At 42.0% G+C, this 18,963-nt stretch overlaps 2 protein-coding genes and 1 long non-coding RNA gene across 3 annotated transcripts in view; 2 read left to right on the top strand and 1 right to left on the bottom strand.

Moving 5' to 3' along the window:
- The window catches only part of cuedc1a (CUE domain containing 1a), a 529,149-nt gene that overhangs the window by 195,187 nt on the left and 314,999 nt on the right, over window positions 1-18,963 (bottom strand). The window lies entirely within an intron of this gene.
- Window positions 1-18,963, top strand: part of si:dkey-65j4.2 — a 71,569-nt gene that overhangs the window by 19,991 nt on the left and 32,615 nt on the right. The window lies entirely within an intron of this gene.
- LOC147842170 (uncharacterized) lies at window positions 4,933-7,347 on the top strand. The gene is made up of 3 exons (XR_015501474.1): window positions 4,933-5,281; window positions 5,898-6,622; window positions 7,015-7,347. It is a non-coding gene; the product is annotated as an uncharacterized LOC147842170 (long non-coding RNA).

Raw genomic sequence — 18,963 nt, 5'->3', positions numbered from 1 at the left:
AGTTGGACCCTGGGTCCTCTGGTTGGTCAGGTGGCCGTACGTGCGCTTATTAATCTGAAAGCTGATGTGCTCTTCATGGGCCGTACGTGCGCTGATTAATCTGAAAGCTGATGTGCTCTCTTGATCGACCGGTTGGCCTGGGGTGCTCTGATTGGTCAGGAGGCAGTTGTGTGCACTGGCTGGTCAAGTGCCTTACACCGTGCCTTCGCAAAACATGCGACGCAAGCTAAACATGTGTCGCAACAATAGAAACGGTGTCTAAAATAGAAATGTCACGAAAAAAATCGAAAATGTGAAGTGTGCACAAAAACATGCGACGCAAGCTAATCATGTGTCGCAGAAATAGAAACGGTGTCTAAAATCTAAATGTCACGAAAAAAAACGAAAATTCGAAGTGCACGCAAAACATGCGACGCAAGCTAAACATGTGTCGCAAAAATAGAAACGGTGTCTAAAATAGAAATGTCACGAAAAAAATAAAAAATGTGAAGTGCACGCAAAACATGCGACACAAGCTAAACATGTGTCGCAAAAATAGAAACGGTGTCTAAAATAGAAATGTCACGAAAAAAATCTAAAATGTGAAGTGTGCACGCAAAACATGCGACACAAGCTAAACATGTGTCGCAAAAATAAAAACGGTGTCTAAAACCTAAATGTCACGAAAAAATCAAATATGTGAAGTGCACGCAAAACATGCGACACAAGCTAAACATGTGTCGCAAAAATAGAAACGGTGTGTAAAATAGAAATGTCACAAAGCTAGGGTGCTATGATCGGTCAGGTTGCCTTGTGTGCTCTGACTGGTCAGTTGGACCCTGGGTCCTCTGGTTGGTCAGGTGGCCGTACGTGCGCTTATTAATCTGAAAGCTGATGTGCTCTTCATGGGCCGTACGTGCGCTGATTAATCTGAAAGCTGATGTGCTCTCTTGATCGACCGGTTGGCCTGGGGTGCTCTGATTGGTCAGGAGGCAGCTGTGTGCACTGGCTGGTCAAGTGCCTTACACCGTGCCTTCGCAAAACATGCGACGCAAGCTAAACATGTGTCGCAAAAATAGAAACGGTGTCTAAAATAGAAATGTCACGAAAAAAATCGAAAATGTGAAGTGTGCACAAAAACATGCGACGCAAGCTAAACATGTGTCGCAAAAATAGAAACGGTGTCTAAAATAGAAATGTCACGAAAAAAATCGAAAATGTGAAGTGTGCACAAAAACATGCGACGCAAGCTAATCATGTGTCGCAGAAATAGAAACGGTGTCTAAAATCTAAATGTCACGAAAAAAAACGAAAATTCGAAGTGCACGCAAAACATGCGACACAAGCTAAACATGTGTCGCAAAAATAGAAACGGTGTCTAAAATAGAAATGTCACGAAAAAAATAAAAAATGTGAAGTGCACGCAAAACATGCGACACAAGCTAAACATGTGTCGCAAAAATAGAAACGGTGTCTAAAATAGAAATGTCACGAAAAAAATCTAAAATGTGAAGTGTGCACGCAAAACATGCGACACAAGCTAAACATGTGTCGCAGAAATAGAAACGGTGTCTAAAACCTAAATGTCACGAAAAAAATCAAATATGTGAAGTGCACGCAAAACATGCGACACAAGCTTAACATGTGTCGCAAAAATAGAAACGGTGTGTAAAATAGAAATGTCACAAAGCTAGGGTGCTATGATCGGTCAGGTTGCCTTGTGTGCTCTGACTGGTCAGTTGGACCCTGGGTCCTCTGGTTGGTCAGGTGGCCGTACGTGCGCTTATTAATCTGAAAGCTGATGTGCTCTTCATGGGCCGTACGTGCGCTGATTAATCTGAAAGCTGATGTGCTCTCTTGATCGACCGGTTGGCCTGGGGTGCTCTGATTGGTCAGGAGGCAGCTGTGTGCACTGGCTGGTCAAGTGCCTTACACCGTGCCTTCGCAAAACATGCGACGCAAGCTAAACATGTGTCGCAAAAATAGAAACGGTGTCTAAAATAGAAATGTCACGAAAAAAATCGAAAATGTGAAGTGTGCACCAAAACATGCGACACAAGCTAAACATGTGTCGCAAAAATAGAAACGGTGTCTAAAATAGAAATGTCACGAAAAAAATCGAAAATGTGAAGTGTGCACAAAAACATGCGACGCAAGCTAATCATGTGTCGCAGAAATAGAAACGGTGTCTAAAATCGAAATGTCACGAAAAAAACGAAAATTCGAAGTGCACGCAAAACATGCGACACAAGCTAAACATGTGTCGCAAAAATAGAAACGTTGTCTAAAATAGAAATGTCACAAAGCTAGGGTGCTATGATCGGTCAGGTTGCCTTGTGTGCTCTGACTGGTCAGTTGGACCCTGGGTCCTCTGGTTGGTCAGGTGGCCGTACGTGCGCTTATTAATCTGAAAGCTGATGTGCTCTTCATGGGCCGTACGTGCGCTGATTAATCTGAAAGCTGATGTGCTCTCTTGATCGACCGGTTGGCCTGGGGTGCTCTGATTGGTCAGGAGGCAGCTGTGTGCACTGGCTGGTCAAGTGCCTTACACCGTGCCTTCGCAAAACATGCGACGCAAGCTAAACATGTGTCGCAAAAATAGAAACGGTGTCTAAAATAGAAATGTCACAAAAAAAATCGAAAATGTGAAGTGTGCACAAAAACATGCGACGCAAGCTAATCATGTGTCGCAGAAATAGAAACGGTGTCTAAAATCTAAATGTCACGAAAAAAATCGAAAATTCGAAGTGCACGCAAAACATGCGACACAAGCTAAACATGTGTCGGAAAAATAGAAACGGTGTCTAAAATAGAAATGTCACGAAAAAAATAAAAAATGTGAAGTGCACGCAAAACATGCGACACAAGCTAAACATGTGTCGCAAAAATAGAAACGGTGTCTAAAATAGAAATGTCACGAAAAAAATCTAAAATGTGAAGTGTGCACGCAAAACATGCGACACAAGCTAAACATGTGTCGCAGAAATAGAAACGGTGTCTAAAACCTAAATGTCACGAAAAAAATCAAATATGTGAAGTGTGCACCAAAACATGCGACACAAGCTAAACATGTGTCGCAAAAATAGAAACGGTGTCTAAAATCTAAATGTCACGAAAAAAATCGAAAATGTGAAGTACACGCAAAACATGCGACGCAAGCTAAACATGTGTCGCAAAAATAGAAACGGTGTCTAAAATCGAAATGTCACGAAAAAAACGAAAATGTCAAGTGTGCACCAAAACATGCGACGCAAGCTAAACATGTGTCGCAAAAATAGAAACGTGTCTAAAATCTAAATGTCATGAAAAAATGGATAATGTGAAGTGCACGCAAAACATGCGACGCAAGCTAAACATGTGTCGCAAAAATAGAAACGTGTCTAAAATCTAAATGTCACAAAAAAATCGAAAATGTCAAGTGTGCACCAAAACATGCGACGCAAGCTAATCATGTGTTGCATAAATAGAAATGGCCACTGTGCCATATCGTGCAAAGTTAGGACACAAAGCTAGGGTGCTCTGATTGGTCAGGTTGCCTTGTGTGCTCTGACTGGTCAGTTGGACCCTGGGTCTTCTGGTTGGTCAGGTGGCCGTATGTGCGCTTATTAATCTGAAAGCTGATGTGCTCTTCATGGGCCGTACGTGCGCTGATTAATCTGAAAGCTGATGTGCTCTCTTGATCGACCGGTTGGCCTGGGGTGCTCTGATTGGTCAGGAGGCAGCTGTGTGCACTGGCTGGTCAAGTGCCTTACACCGTGCCTTCGCAAAACATGCGGCGCAAGCTAAACATGTGTCGCAAAAATAGAAACGGTGTCTAAAATAGAAATGTCACGAAAAAAATCGAAAATGTGAAGTGTGCACAAAAACATGCGACGCAAGCTAATCATGTGTCGCAGAAATAGAAACGGTGTCTAAAATCTAAATGTCACGAAAAAAAACGAAAATTCGAAGTGCACGCAAAACATGCGACGCAAGCTAAACATGTGTCGCAAAAATAGAAACGGTGTCTAAAATAGAAATGTCACGAAAAAAATAAAAAATGTGAAGTGCACGCAAAACATGCGACACAAGCTAAACATGTGTCGCAAAAATAGAAACGGTGTCTAAAATAGAAATGTCACGAAAAAAATCTAAAATGTGAAGTGTGCACGCAAAACATGCGACACAAGCTAAACATGTGTCGCAAAAATAAAAACGGTGTCTAAAACCTAAATGTCACGAAAAAATCAAATATGTGAAGTGCACGCAAAACATGCGACACAAGCTAAACATGTGTCGCAAAAATAGAAACGGTGTGTAAAATAGAAATGTCACAAAGCTAGGGTGCTATGATCGGTCAGGTTGCCTTGTGTGCTCTGACTGGTCAGTTGGACCCTGGGTCCTCTGGTTGGTCAGGTGGCCGTACGTGCGCTTATTAATCTGAAAGCTGATGTGCTCTTCATGGGCCGTACGTGCGCTGATTAATCTGAAAGCTGATGTGCTCTCTTGATCGACCGGTTGGCCTGGGGTGCTCTGATTGGTCAGGAGGCAGCTGTGTGCACTGGCTGGTCAAGTGCCTTACACCGTGCCTTCGCAAAACATGCGACGCAAGCTAAACATGTGTCGCAAAAATAGAAACGGTGTCTAAAATAGAAATGTCACGAAAAAAATCGAAAATGTGAAGTGTGCACAAAAACATGCGACGCAAGCTAAACATGTGTCGCAAAAATAGAAACGGTGTCTAAAATAGAAATGTCACGAAAAAAATCGAAAATGTGAAGTGTGCACAAAAACATGCGACGCAAGCTAATCATGTGTCGCAGAAATAGAAACGGTGTCTAAAATCTAAATGTCACGAAAAAAAACGAAAATTCGAAGTGCACGCAAAACATGCGACACAAGCTAAACATGTGTCGCAAAAATAGAAACGGTGTCTAAAATAGAAATGTCACGAAAAAAATAAAAAATGTGAAGTGCACGCAAAACATGCGACACAAGCTAAACATGTGTCGCAAAAATAGAAACGGTGTCTAAAATAGAAATGTCACGAAAAAAATCTAAAATGTGAAGTGTGCACGCAAAACATGCGACACAAGCTAAACATGTGTCGCAGAAATAGAAACGGTGTCTAAAACCTAAATGTCACGAAAAAAATCAAATATGTGAAGTGCACGCAAAACATGCGACACAAGCTTAACATGTGTCGCAAAAATAGAAACGGTGTGTAAAATAGAAATGTCACAAAGCTAGGGTGCTATGATCGGTCAGGTTGCCTTGTGTGCTCTGACTGGTCAGTTGGACCCTGGGTCCTCTGGTTGGTCAGGTGGCCGTACGTGCGCTTATTAATCTGAAAGCTGATGTGCTCTTCATGGGCCGTACGTGCGCTGATTAATCTGAAAGCTGATGTGCTCTCTTGATCGACCGGTTGGCCTGGGGTGCTCTGATTGGTCAGGAGGCAGCTGTGTGCACTGGCTGGTCAAGTGCCTTACACCGTGCCTTCGCAAAACATGCGACGCAAGCTAAACATGTGTCGCAAAAATAGAAACGGTGTCTAAAATAGAAATGTCACGAAAAAAATCGAAAATGTGAAGTGTGCACCAAAACATGCGACACAAGCTAAACATGTGTCGCAAAAATAGAAACGGTGTCTAAAATAGAAATGTCACGAAAAAAATCGAAAATGTGAAGTGTGCACAAAAACATGCGACGCAAGCTAATCATGTGTCGCAGAAATAGAAACGGTGTCTAAAATCGAAATGTCACGAAAAAAACGAAAATTCGAAGTGCACGCAAAACATGCGACACAAGCTAAACATGTGTCGCAAAAATAGAAACGTTGTCTAAAATAGAAATGTCACAAAGCTAGGGTGCTATGATCGGTCAGGTTGCCTTGTGTGCTCTGACTGGTCAGTTGGACCCTGGGTCCTCTGGTTGGTCAGGTGGCCGTACGTGCGCTTATTAATCTGAAAGCTGATGTGCTCTTCATGGGCCGTACGTGCGCTGATTAATCTGAAAGCTGATGTGCTCTCTTGATCGACCGGTTGGCCTGGGGTGCTCTGATTGGTCAGGAGGCAGCTGTGTGCACTGGCTGGTCAAGTGCCTTACACCGTGCCTTCGCAAAACATGCGACGCAAGCTAAACATGTGTCGCAAAAATAGAAACGGTGTCTAAAATAGAAATGTCACAAAAAAAATCGAAAATGTGAAGTGTGCACAAAAACATGCGACGCAAGCTAATCATGTGTCGCAGAAATAGAAACGGTGTCTAAAATCTAAATGTCACGAAAAAAATCGAAAATTCGAAGTGCACGCAAAACATGCGACACAAGCTAAACATGTGTCGGAAAAATAGAAACGGTGTCTAAAATAGAAATGTCACGAAAAAAATAAAAAATGTGAAGTGCACGCAAAACATGCGACACAAGCTAAACATGTGTCGCAAAAATAGAAACGGTGTCTAAAATAGAAATGTCACGAAAAAAATCTAAAATGTGAAGTGTGCACGCAAAACATGCGACACAAGCTAAACATGTGTCGCAGAAATAGAAACGGTGTCTAAAACCTAAATGTCACGAAAAAAATCAAATATGTGAAGTGTGCACCAAAACATGCGACACAAGCTAAACATGTGTCGCAAAAATAGAAACGGTGTCTAAAATCTAAATGTCACGAAAAAAATCGAAAATGTGAAGTACACGCAAAACATGCGACGCAAGCTAAACATGTGTCGCAAAAATAGAAACGGTGTCTAAAATCGAAATGTCACGAAAAAAACGAAAATGTCAAGTGTGCACCAAAACATGCGACGCAAGCTAAACATGTGTCGCAAAAATAGAAACGTGTCTAAAATCTAAATGTCATGAAAAAATGGATAATGTGAAGTGCACGCAAAACATGCGACGCAAGCTAAACATGTGTCGCAAAAATAGAAACGTGTCTAAAATCTAAATGTCACAAAAAAATCGAAAATGTCAAGTGTGCACCAAAACATGCGACGCAAGCTAATCATGTGTTGCATAAATAGAAATGGCCACTGTGCCATATCGTGCAAAGTTAGGACACAAAGCTAGGGTGCTCTGATTGGTCAGGTTGCCTTGTGTGCTCTGACTGGTCAGTTGGACCCTGGGTCTTCTGGTTGGTCAGGTGGCCGTATGTGCGCTTATTAATCTGAAAGCTGATGTGCTCTTCATGGGCCGTACGTGCGCTGATTAATCTGAAAGCTGATGTGCTCTCTTGATCGACCGGTTGGCCTGGGGTGCTCTGATTGGTCAGGAGGCAGCTGTGTGCACTGGCTGGTCAAGTGCCTTACACCGTGCCTTCGCAAAACATGCGGCGCAAGCTAAACATGTGTCGCAAAAATAGAAACGGTGTCTAAAATAGAAATGTCACGAAAAAAATCGAAAATGTGAAGTGTGCACAAAAACATGCGACGCAAGCTAATCATGTGTCGCAGAAATAGAAACGGTGTCTAAAATCTAAATGTCACGAAAAAAAACGAAAATTCGAAGTGCACGCAAAACATGCGACACAAGCTAAACATGTGTCGCAAAAATAGAAACGGCGTCTAAAATAGAAATGTCACGAAAAAAATCGAAAATGTGAAGTGTGCACGCAAAACATGCGACACAAGCTAAACATGTGTCGCAGAAATAGAAACGGTGTCTAAAACCTAAATGTCACGAAAAAAATCAAATATGTGAAGTGTGCACCAAAACATGCGACACAAGCTAAACATGTGTCGCAAAAATAGAAACGGTGTCTAAAATCTAAATGTCACGAAAAAAATCGAAAATGTAAAGTGCACGCAAAACATGCGACGCAAGCTAAACATGTGTCGCAAAAATAGAAACGGTGTCTAAAATCGAAATGTCACGAAAAAAACGAAAATGTCAAGTGTGCACCAAAACATGCGACGCAAGCTAAACATGTGTCGCAAAAATAGAAACGTGTCTAAAATCTAAATGTCATGAAAAAATGGATAATGTGAAGTGCACGCAAAACATGCGACGCAAGCTAAACATGTGTCGCAAAAATAGAAACGTGTCTAAAATCTAAATGTCACAAAAAAATCGAAAATGTCAAGTGTGCACCAAAACATGCGACGCAAGCTAATCATGTGTTGCATAAATAGAAATGGCCACTGTGCCATATCGTGCAAAGTTAGGACACAAAGCTAGGGTGCTCTGATTGGTCAGGTTGCCTTGTGTGCTCTGACTGGTCAGTTGGACCCTGGGTCTTCTGGTTGGTCAGGTGGCCGTATGTGCGCTTATTAATCTGAAAGCTGATGTGCTCTTCATGGGCCGTACGTGCGCTGATTAATCTGAAAGCTGATGTGCTCTCTTGATCGACCGGTTGGCCTGGGGTGCTCTGATTGGTCAGGAGGCAGCTGTGTGCACTGGCTGGTCAAGTGCCTTACACCGTGCCTTCGCAAAACATGCGGCGCAAGCTAAACATGTGTCGCAAAAATAGAAACGGTGTCTAAAATAGAAATGTCACGAAAAAAATCGAAAATGTGAAGTGTGCACAAAAACATGCGACGCAAGCTAATCATGTGTCGCAGAAATAGAAACGGTGTCTAAAATCTAAATGTCACGAAAAAAAACGAAAATTCGAAGTGCACGCAAAACATGCGACACAAGCTAAACATGTGTCGCAAAAATAGAAACGGCGTCTAAAATAGAAATGTCACGAAAAAAATCGAAAATGTGAAGTGTGCACGCAAAACATGCGACACAAGCTAAACATGTGTCGCAGAAATAGAAACGGTGTCTAAAACCTAAATGTCACGAAAAAAATCAAATATGTGAAGTGTGCACCAAAACATGCGACACAAGCTAAACATGTGTCGCAAAAATAGAAACGGTGTCTAAAATCTAAATGTCACGAAAAAAATCGAAAATGTAAAGTGCACGCAAAACATGCGACGCAAGCTAAACATGTGTCGCAAAAATAGAAACGGTGTCTAAAATCGAAATGTCACGAAAAAAACGAAAATGTCAAGTGTGCACCAAAACATGCGACGCAAGCTAAACATGTGTCGCAAAAATAGAAACGTGTCTAAAATCTAAATGTCATGAAAAAATGGATAATGTGAAGTGCACGCAAAACATGCGACGCAAGCTAAACATGTGTCGCAAAAATAGAAACGTGTCTAAAATCTAAATGTCACAAAAAAATCGAAAATGTCAAGTGTGCACCAAAACTTGCGACGCAAGCTAATCATGTGTTGCATAAATAGAAATGGCCACTGTGCCATATCGTGCAAAGTTAGGACACAAAGCTAGGGTGCTCTGATTGGTCAGGTTGCCTTGTGTGCTCTGACTGGTCAGTTGGACCCTGGGTCTTCTGGTTGGTCAGGTGGCCGTATGTGCGCTTATTAATCTGAAAGCTGATGTGCTCTTCATGGGCCGTACGTGCGCTGATTAATCTGAAAGCTGATGTGCTCTCTTGATCGACCGGTTGGCCTGGGGTGCTCTGATTGGTCAGGAGGCAGCTGTGTGCACTGGCTGGTCAAGTGCCATACACCGTGCCTTCGCAAAACATGCGGCGCAAGCTAAACATGTGTCGCAAAAATAGAAACGGTGTCTAAAATAGAAATGTCACGAAAAAAATCGAAAATGTGAAGTGTGCACAAAAACATGCGACGCAAGCTAATCATGTGTCGCAGAAATAGAAACGGTGTCTAAAATCTAAATGTCACGAAAAAAAACGAAAATTCGAAGTGCACGCAAAACATGCGACACAAGCTAAACATGTGTCGCAAAAATAGAAACGGTGTCTAAAATAGAAATGTCACGAAAAAAATTAAAAATGTGAAGTGCACGCAAAACATGCGACACAAGCTAAACATGTGTCGCAAAAATAGAAACGGCGTCTAAAATAGAAATGTCACGAAAAAAATCGAAAATGTGAAGTGTGCACGCAAAACATGCGACACAAGCTAAACGTGTCGCAGAAATAGAAACGGTGTCTAAAACCTAAATGTCACGAAAAAAATCAAATATGTGAAGTGCACGCAAAACATGCGACACAAGCTAAACATGTGTCGCAAAAATAGAAACGTGTCTAAAATAGAAATGTCACGAAAAAAATCGAAAATGTGAAGTGTGCACCAAAACATGCGACACAAGCTAAACATGTGTCGCAAAAATAAAAACGGTGTCTAAAATAGTAATGTCACTAAAAAAAACGAAAATGTGAAGTGTGCACCAAAACATGCGACGCAAGCTAATCATGTGTCGCAGAAATAGAAACGGTGTCTAAAATCTAAATGTCACGAAAAAAATCGAAAATTCGAAGTGCACGCTAAACATGCGACACAAGCTAAACATCTGTCGCAAAAATAGAAACGGTGTGTAAAATAGAAATGTCACAAAGCTAGGGTGCTATGATCGGTCAGGTTGCCTTGTGTGCTCTGACTGGTCAGTTGGACCCTGGGTCCTCTGGTTGGTCAGGTGGCCGTACGTGCGCTTATTAATCTGAAAGCTGATGTGCTCTTCATGGGCCGTACGTGCGCTGATTAATCTGAAAGCTGATGTGCTCTCTTGATCGACCGGTTGGCCTGGGGTGCTCTGATTGGTCAGGAGGCAGCTGTGTGCACTGGCTGGTCAAGTGCCTTACACCGTGCCTTCGCAAAACATGCGACGCAAGCTAAACATGTGTCGCAAAAATAGAAACGGTGTCTAAAATAGAAATGTCACGAAAAAAATCGAAAATGTGAAGTGTGCACAAAAACATGCGACGCAAGCTAATCATGTGTCGCAGAAATAGAAACGGTGTCTAAAATCTAAATTTCACGAAAAAAACGAAAATTCGAAGTGCACGCAAAACATGCGACACAAGCTAAACATGTGTCGCAAAAATAGAAACGTTGTCTAAAATAGAAATGTCACAAAGCTAGGGTGCTATGATCGGTCAGGTTGCCTTGTGTGCTCTGACTGGTCAGTTGGACCCTGGGTCCTCTGGTTGGTCAGGTGGCCGTACGTGCGCTTATTAATCTGAAAGCTGATGTGCTCTTCATGGGCCGTACGTGCGCTGATTAATCTGAAAGCTGATGTGCTCTCTTGATCGACCGGTTGGCCTGGGGTGCTCTGATTGGTCAGGAGGCAGCTGTGTGCACTGGCTGGTCAAGTGCCTTACACCGTGCCTTCGCAAAACATGCGACGCAAGCTAAACATGTGTCGCAAAAATAGAAACGGTGTCTAAAATAGAAATGTCACAAAAAAAATCGAAAATGTGAAGTGTGCACAAAAACATGCGACGCAAGCTAATCATGTGTCGCAGAAATAGAAACGGTGTCTAAAATCTAAATGTCACGAAAAAAATCGAAAATTCGAAGTGCACGCAAAACATGCGACACAAGCTAAACATGTGTCGGAAAAATAGAAACGGTGTCTAAAATAGAAATGTCACGAAAAAAATAAAAAATGTGAAGTGCACGCAAAACATGCGACACAAGCTAAACATGTGTCGCAAAAATAGAAACGGTGTCTAAAATAGAAATGTCACGAAAAAAATCTAAAATGTGAAGTGTGCACGCAAAACATGCGACACAAGCTAAACATGTGTCGCAGAAATAGAAACGGTGTCTAAAACCTAAATGTCACGAAAAAAATCAAATATGTGAAGTGTGCACCAAAACATGCGACACAAGCTAAACATGTGTCGCAAAAATAGAAACGGTGTCTAAAATCTAAATGTCACGAAAAAAATCGAAAATGTGAAGTGCACGCAAAACATGCGACGCAAGCTAAACATGTGTCGCAAAAATAGAAACGGTGTCTAAAATCGAAATGTCACGAAAAAAACGAAAATGTCAAGTGTGCACCAAAACATGCGACGCAAGCTAAACATGTGTCGCAAAAATAGAAACGTGTCTAAAATCTAAATGTCATGAAAAAATGGATAATGTGAAGTGCACGCAAAACATGCGACGCAAGCTAAACATGTGTCGCAAAAATAGAAACGTGTCTAAAATCTAAATGTCACAAAAAAATCGAAAATGTCAAGTGTGCACCAAAACATGCGACGCAAGCTAATCATGTGTTGCATAAATAGAAATGGCCACTGTGCCATATCGTGCAAAGTTAGGACACAAAGCTAGGGTGCTCTGATTGGTCAGGTTGCCTTGTGTGCTCTGACTGGTCAGTTGGACCCTGGGTCTTCTGGTTGGTCAGGTGGCCGTATGTGCGCTTATTAATCTGAAAGCTGATGTGCTCTTCATGGGCCGTACGTGCGCTGATTAATCTGAAAGCTGATGTGCTCTCTTGATCGACCGGTTGGCCTGGGGTGCTCTGATTGGTCAGGAGGCAGCTGTGTGCACTGGCTGGTCAAGTGCCATACACCGTGCCTTCGCAAAACATGCGGCGCAAGCTAAACATGTGTCGCAAAAATAGAAACGGTGTCTAAAATAGAAATGTCACGAAAAAAATCGAAAATGTGAAGTGTGCACAAAAACATGCGACGCAAGCTAATCATGTGTCGCAGAAATAGAAACGGTGTCTAAAATCTAAATGTCACGAAAAAAAACGAAAATTCGAAGTGCACGCAAAACATGCGACACAAGCTAAACATGTGTCGCAAAAATAGAAACGGTGTCTAAAATAGAAATGTCACGAAAAAAATTAAAAATGTGAAGTGCACGCAAAACATGCGACACAAGCTAAACATGTGTCGCAAAAATAGAAACGGCGTCTAAAATAGAAATGTCACGAAAAAAATCGAAAATGTGAAGTGTGCACGCAAAACATGCGACACAAGCTAAACGTGTCGCAGAAATAGAAACGGTGTCTAAAACCTAAATGTCACGAAAAAAATCAAATATGTGAAGTGCACGCAAAACATGCGACACAAGCTAAACATGTGTCGCATAAATAGAAACGGTGTGTAAAATAGAAATGTCACAAAGCTGGGGTGCTATGATCGGTCAGGTTGCCTTGTGTGCTCTGACTGGTCAGTTGGACCCTGGGTCCTCTGGTTGGTCAGGTGGCCGTACGTGCGCTTATTAATCTGAAAGCTGATGTGCTCTTCATGGGCCGTACGTGCGCTGATTAATCTGAAAGCTGATGTGCTCTCTTGATCGACCGGTTGGCCTGGGGTGCTCTGATTGGTCAGGAGGCAGCTGTGTGCACTGGCTGGTCAAGTGCCTTACACCGTGCCTTTGCAAAACATGCGACGCAAGCTAAACATGTGTCGCAAAAATAGAAACGGTGTCTAAAATAGAAATGTCACGAAAAAAATCGAAAATGTGAAGTGTGCACCAAAACATGCGACACAAGCTAAACATGTGTCGCAAAAATAGAAACGGTGTCTAAAATAGAAATGTCACGAAAAAAATCGAAAATGTGAAGTGTGCACAAAAACATGAGACGCAAGCTAATCATGTGTCGCAGAAATAGAAACGGTGTCTAAAATCTAAATGTCACGAAAAAAATCGAAAATTCGAAGTGCACGCAAAACATGCAACACAAGCTAAACATGTGTCGCAAAAATAGAAACGGTGTCTAAAATAGAAATGTCACGAAAAAAATAAAAAATGTGAAGTGCACGCAAAACATGCGACACAAGCTAAACATGTGTCGCAAAAATAGAAACGGTGTCTAAAATAGAAATGTCACGAAAAAAATCTAAAATGTGAAGTGTGCACGCAAAACATGCGACACAAGCTAAACATGTGTCGCAGAAATAGAAACGGTGTCTAAAACCTAAATGTCACGAAAAAAGTCAAATATGTGAAGTGCACGCAAAACATGCGACACAAGCTAAACATGTGTCGCAAAAATAGAAACGGTGTGTAAAATAGAAATGTCACAAAGCTAGGCTGCTATGATCAGTCAGGTTGCCTTGTGTGCTCTGACTGGTCAGTTGGACCCTGGGTCCTCTGGTTGGTCAGGTGGCCGTACGTGCGCTTATTAATCTGAAAGCTGATGTGCTCTTCATGGGCCGTACGTGCGCTGATTAATCTGAAAGCTGATGTGCTCTCTTGATCGACCGGTTGGCCTGGGGTGCTCTGATTGGTCAGGAGGCAGCTGTGTGCACTGGCTGGTCAAGTGCCTTACACCGTGCCTTCGCAAAACATGCGGCGCAAGCTAAACATGTGTCGCAAAAATAGAAACGGTGTCTAAAATAGAAATGTCACGAAAAAAATCGAAAATGTGAAGTGTGCACAAAAACATGCGACGCAAGCTAATCATGTGTCGCAGAAATAGAAACGGTGTCTAAAATCTAAATGTCACGAAAAAAAACGAAAATTCGAAGTGCACGCAAAACATGCGACACAAGCTAAACATGTGTCGCAAAAATAGAAACGGTGTCTAAAATAGAAATGTCACGAAAAAAATAAAAAATGTGAAGTGCACGCAAAACATGCGACACAAGCTAAACATGTGTCGCAAAAATAGAAACGGCGTCTAAAATAGAAATGTCACGAAAAAAATCTAAAATGTGAAGTGTGCACGCAAAACATGCGACACAAGCTAAACATGTGTCGCAGAAATAGAAACGGTGTCTAAAACCTAAATGTCACGAAAAAAATCAAATATGTGAAGTGCACGCAAAACATGCGACACAAGCTAAACATGTGTCGCATAAATAGAAACGGTGTGTAAAATAGAAATGTCACAAAGCTGGGGTGCTATGATCGGTCAGGTTGCCTTGTGTGCTCTGACTGGTCAGTTGGACCCTGGGTCCTCTGGTTGGTCAGGTGGCCGTACGTGCGCTTATTAATCTGAAAGCTGATGTGCTCTTCATGGGCCGTACGTGCGCTGATTAATCTGAAAGCTGATGTGCTCTCTTGATCGACCGGTTGGCCTGGGGTGCTCTGATTGGTCAGGAGGCAGCTGTGTGCACTGGCTGGTCAAGTGCCTTACACCGTGCCTTCGCAAAACATGCGACGCAAGCTAAACATGTGTCGCAAAAATAGAAACGGTGTCTAAAATAGAAATGTCACAAAAAAAATCGAAAATGTGAAGTGTGCACAAAAACATGCGACGCAAGCTAATCATGTGTCGCAGAAATAGAAACGGTGTCTAAAATCTAAATGTCACGAAAAAAACGAAAATTCGAAGTGCACGCAAAACATGCGACACAAGCTAAACATGTGTCTCAAAAATAGAAACGGTGTCTAAAATAGAAATGTCACGAAAAAAATAAAAAATGTGAAGTGCACGCAAAACATGCGACACAAGCTAAACATGTGTCGCAAAAATAGAAACGGTGTCTAAAACCTAAATGTCACGAAAAAAATCAAATATGTGAAGTGCACGCAAAACATGCGACACAAGCTAAACATGTGTCGCAACAATAGAAACGGTGTCTAAAATAGAAATGTCACGGAAAAAATCGAAAATGTGAAGTGTGCACAAAAACATGCGACGCAAGCTAATCATGTGTCGCAGAAATAGAAACGGTGTCTAAAATCTAAATGTCACGAAAAAAACGAAAATTCGAAGTGCACGCAAAACATGCGACACAAGCTAAACATGTGTCTCAAAAATAGAAACGGTGTCTAAAATAGAAATGTCACGAAAAAAATAAAAAATGTGAAGTGCACGCAAAACATGCGACACAAGCTAAACATGTGTCGCAAAAATAGAAACGGTGTCTAAAATAGAAATGTCACGAAAAAAATCTAAAATGTGAAATGTGCACGCAAAACATGCGACACAAGCTAAACATGTGTCGCAGAAATAGAAACGGTGTCTAAAACCTAAATGTCACGAAAAAAATCAAATATGTGAAGTGCACGCAAAATATGCGACACAAGCTAAACATGTGTCGCAAAAATAGAAACGGTGTGTAAAATAGAAATGTCACAACGCTAGGGTGCTATGATCGGTCAGGTTGCCTTGTGTGCTCTGACTGGTCAGTTGGACCCTGGGTCCTCTGGTTGGTCAGGTGGCCGTACGTGCGCTTATTAATCTGAAAGCTGATGTGCTCTTCATGGGCCGTACGTGCGCTGATTAATCTGAAAGCTGATGTGCTCTCTTGATCGACCGGTTGGCCTGGGGTGCTCTGATTGGTCAGGAGGCAGCTGTGTGCACTGGCTGGTCAAGTGCCTTACACCGTGCCTTCGCAAAACATGCGACGCAAGCTAAACATGTGTCGCAAAAATAGAAACGGTGTCTAAAATAGAAATGTCACGAAAAAAATCGAAAATGTGAAGTGTGCACCAAAACATGCGACACAAGCTAAACATGTGTCGCAAAAATAGAAACGGTGTCTAAAATAGAAATGTCACGAAAAAAATCGAAAATGTGAAATGTGCACAAAAACATGCGACGCAAGCTAAACATGTGTCGCAAAAATAGAAACGGTGTCTAAAATAGAAATGTCACGAAAAAAATAAAATATGTGAAGTGCACGCAAAACATGCGACACAAGCTAAACATGTGTCGCAAAAATAGAAACGGCGTCTAAAATAGAAATGTCACGAAAAAAATCTAAAATGTGAAGTGTGCACGCAAAACATGCGACACAAGCTAAACATGTGTCGCAGAAATAGAAACGGTGTCTAAAACCTAAATGTCACAAAAAAAATCAAATATGTGAAGTGCACGCAAAACATGCGACACAAGCTAAACATGTGTCGCAAAAATAGAAACGGTGTGTAAAATAGAAATGTCACAAAGCTAGGGTGCTATGATCGGTCAGGTTGCCTTGTGTGCTCTGACTGGTCAGTTGGACCCTGGGTCCTCTGGTTGGTCAGGTGGCCGTACGTGCGCTTATTAATCTGAAAGCTGATGTGCTCTTCATGGGCCGTACGTGCGCTGATTAATCTGAAAGCTGATGTGCTCTCTTGATCGACCGGTTGGCCTGGGGTGCTCTGATTGGTCAGGAGGCAGCTGTGTGCACTGGCTGGTCAAGTGCCTTACACAGTGCCTTTGCAAAACATGCGACGCAAGCTAAACATGTGTCGCAAAAATAGAAACGGTGTCTAAAATAGAAATGTCACGAAAAAAATCGAAAATGTGAAGTGTGCACAAAAACATGCGACGCAAGCTAATCATGTGTCGCAGAAATAGAAACGGTGTCTAAAATCTAAATTTCACGAAAAAAAGAAAATTCGAAGTGCACGCAAAACATGCGACACAAGCTAAACATGTGTCGCAAAAATAGAAACGTTGTCTAAAATAGAAATGTCACAAAGCTAGGGTGCTATGATCGGTCAGGTTGCCTTGTGTGCTCTGACTGGTCAGTTGGACCCTGGGTCCTCTGGTTGGTCAGGTGGCCGTACGTGCGCTTATTAATCTGAAAGCTGATGTGCTCTTCATGGGCCGTACGTGCGCTGATTAATCTGAAAGCTGATGTGCTCTCTTGATCGACCGGTTGGCCTGGGGTGCTCTGATTGGTCAGGAGGCAGCTGTGTGCACTGGCTGGTCAAGTGCCTTACACCGTGCCTTCGCAAAACATGCGACGCAAGCTAAACATGTGTCGCAAAAATAGAAACGGTGTCTAAAATAGAAATGTCACAAAAAAAATCGAAAATGTGAAGTGTGCACAAAAACATGCGACGCAAGCTAATCATGTGTCGCAGAAATAGAAACGGTGTCTAAAATCTAAATGTCACGAAAAAAATCGAAAATTCGAAGTGCACGCAAAACATGCGACACAAGCTAAACATGTGTCGGAAAAATAGAAACGGTGTCTAAAATAGAAATGTCACGAAAAAAATAAAAAATGTGAAGTGCACGCAAAACATGCGACACAAGCTAAACATGTGTCGCAAAAATAGAAACGGTGTCTAAAATAGAAATGTCACGAAAAAAATCTAAAATGTGAAGTGTGCACGCAAAACATGCGACACAAGCTAAACATGTGTCGCAGAAATAGAAACGGTGTCTAAAACCTAAATGTCACGAAAAAAATCAAATATGTGAAGTGTCCACCAAAACATGCGACACAAGCTAAACATGTGTCGCAAAAATAGAAACGGTGTCTAAAATCTAAATGTCACGAAAAAAATCGAAAATGTGAAGTACACGCAAAACATGCGACGCAAGCTAAACATGTGTCGCAAAAATAGAAACGGTGTCTAAAATCGAAATGTCACGAAAAAAACGAAAATGTCAAGTGTGCACCAAAACATGCGACGCAAGCTAAACATGTGTCGCAAAAATAGAAACGTGTCTAAAATCTAAATGTCATGAAAAAATGGATAATGTGAAGTGCACGCAAAACATGCGACGCAAGCTAAACATGTGTCGCAAAAATAGAAACGTGTCTAAAATCTAAATGTCACAAAAAAATCGAAAATGTCAAGTGTGCACCAAAACATGCGACGCAAGCTAATCATGTGTTGCATAAATAGAAATGGCCACTGTGCCATATCGTGCAAAGTTAGGACACAAAGCTAGGGTGCTCTGATTGGTCAGGTTGCCTTGTGTGCTCTGACTGGTCAGTTGGACCCTGGGTCTTCTGGTTGGTCAGGTGGCCGTATGTGCGCTTATTAATCTGAAAGCTGATGTGCTCTTCATGGGCCGTACGTGCGCTGATTAATCTGAAAGCTGATGTGCTCTCTTGATCGACCGGTTGGCCTGGGGTGCTCTGATTGGTCAGGAGGCAGCTGTGTGCACTGGCTGGTCAAGTGCCTTACACCGTGCCTTCGCAAAACATGCGGCGCAAGCTAAACATGTGTCGCAAAAATAGAAACGGTGTCTAAAATAGAAATGTCACGAAAAAAATCGAAAATGTGAAGTGTGCACAAAAACATGCGACGCAAGCTAATCATGTGTCGCAGAAATAGAAACGGTGTCTAAAATCTAAATGTCACGAAAAAAAACGAAAATTCGAAGTGCACGCAAAACATGCGACACAAGCTAAACATGTGTCGCAAAAATAGAAACGGTGTCTAAAATAGAAATGTCACGAAAAAAATCGAAAAAATGTGAAGTGCACGCAAAACATGCGACACAAGCTAAACATGTGTCGCAAAAATAGAAACGGTGTCTAAAATAGAAATGTCACGAAAAAAATCTAAAATGTGAAGTGTGCACGCAAAACATGCGAC

Source organism: Danio rerio, chromosome 10 (genome assembly GCF_052040795.2).
Source record: "Danio rerio strain M-AB ecotype USA chromosome 10, GRCz13ab, whole genome shotgun sequence".
In the NCBI taxonomy this organism is placed as follows: Eukaryota; Metazoa; Chordata; class Actinopteri; order Cypriniformes; family Danionidae; genus Danio; species Danio rerio.
The sequence above is the reverse complement of the archived record's forward strand: the minus strand, read 5'-3'. Positions and strand labels throughout refer to the sequence as shown.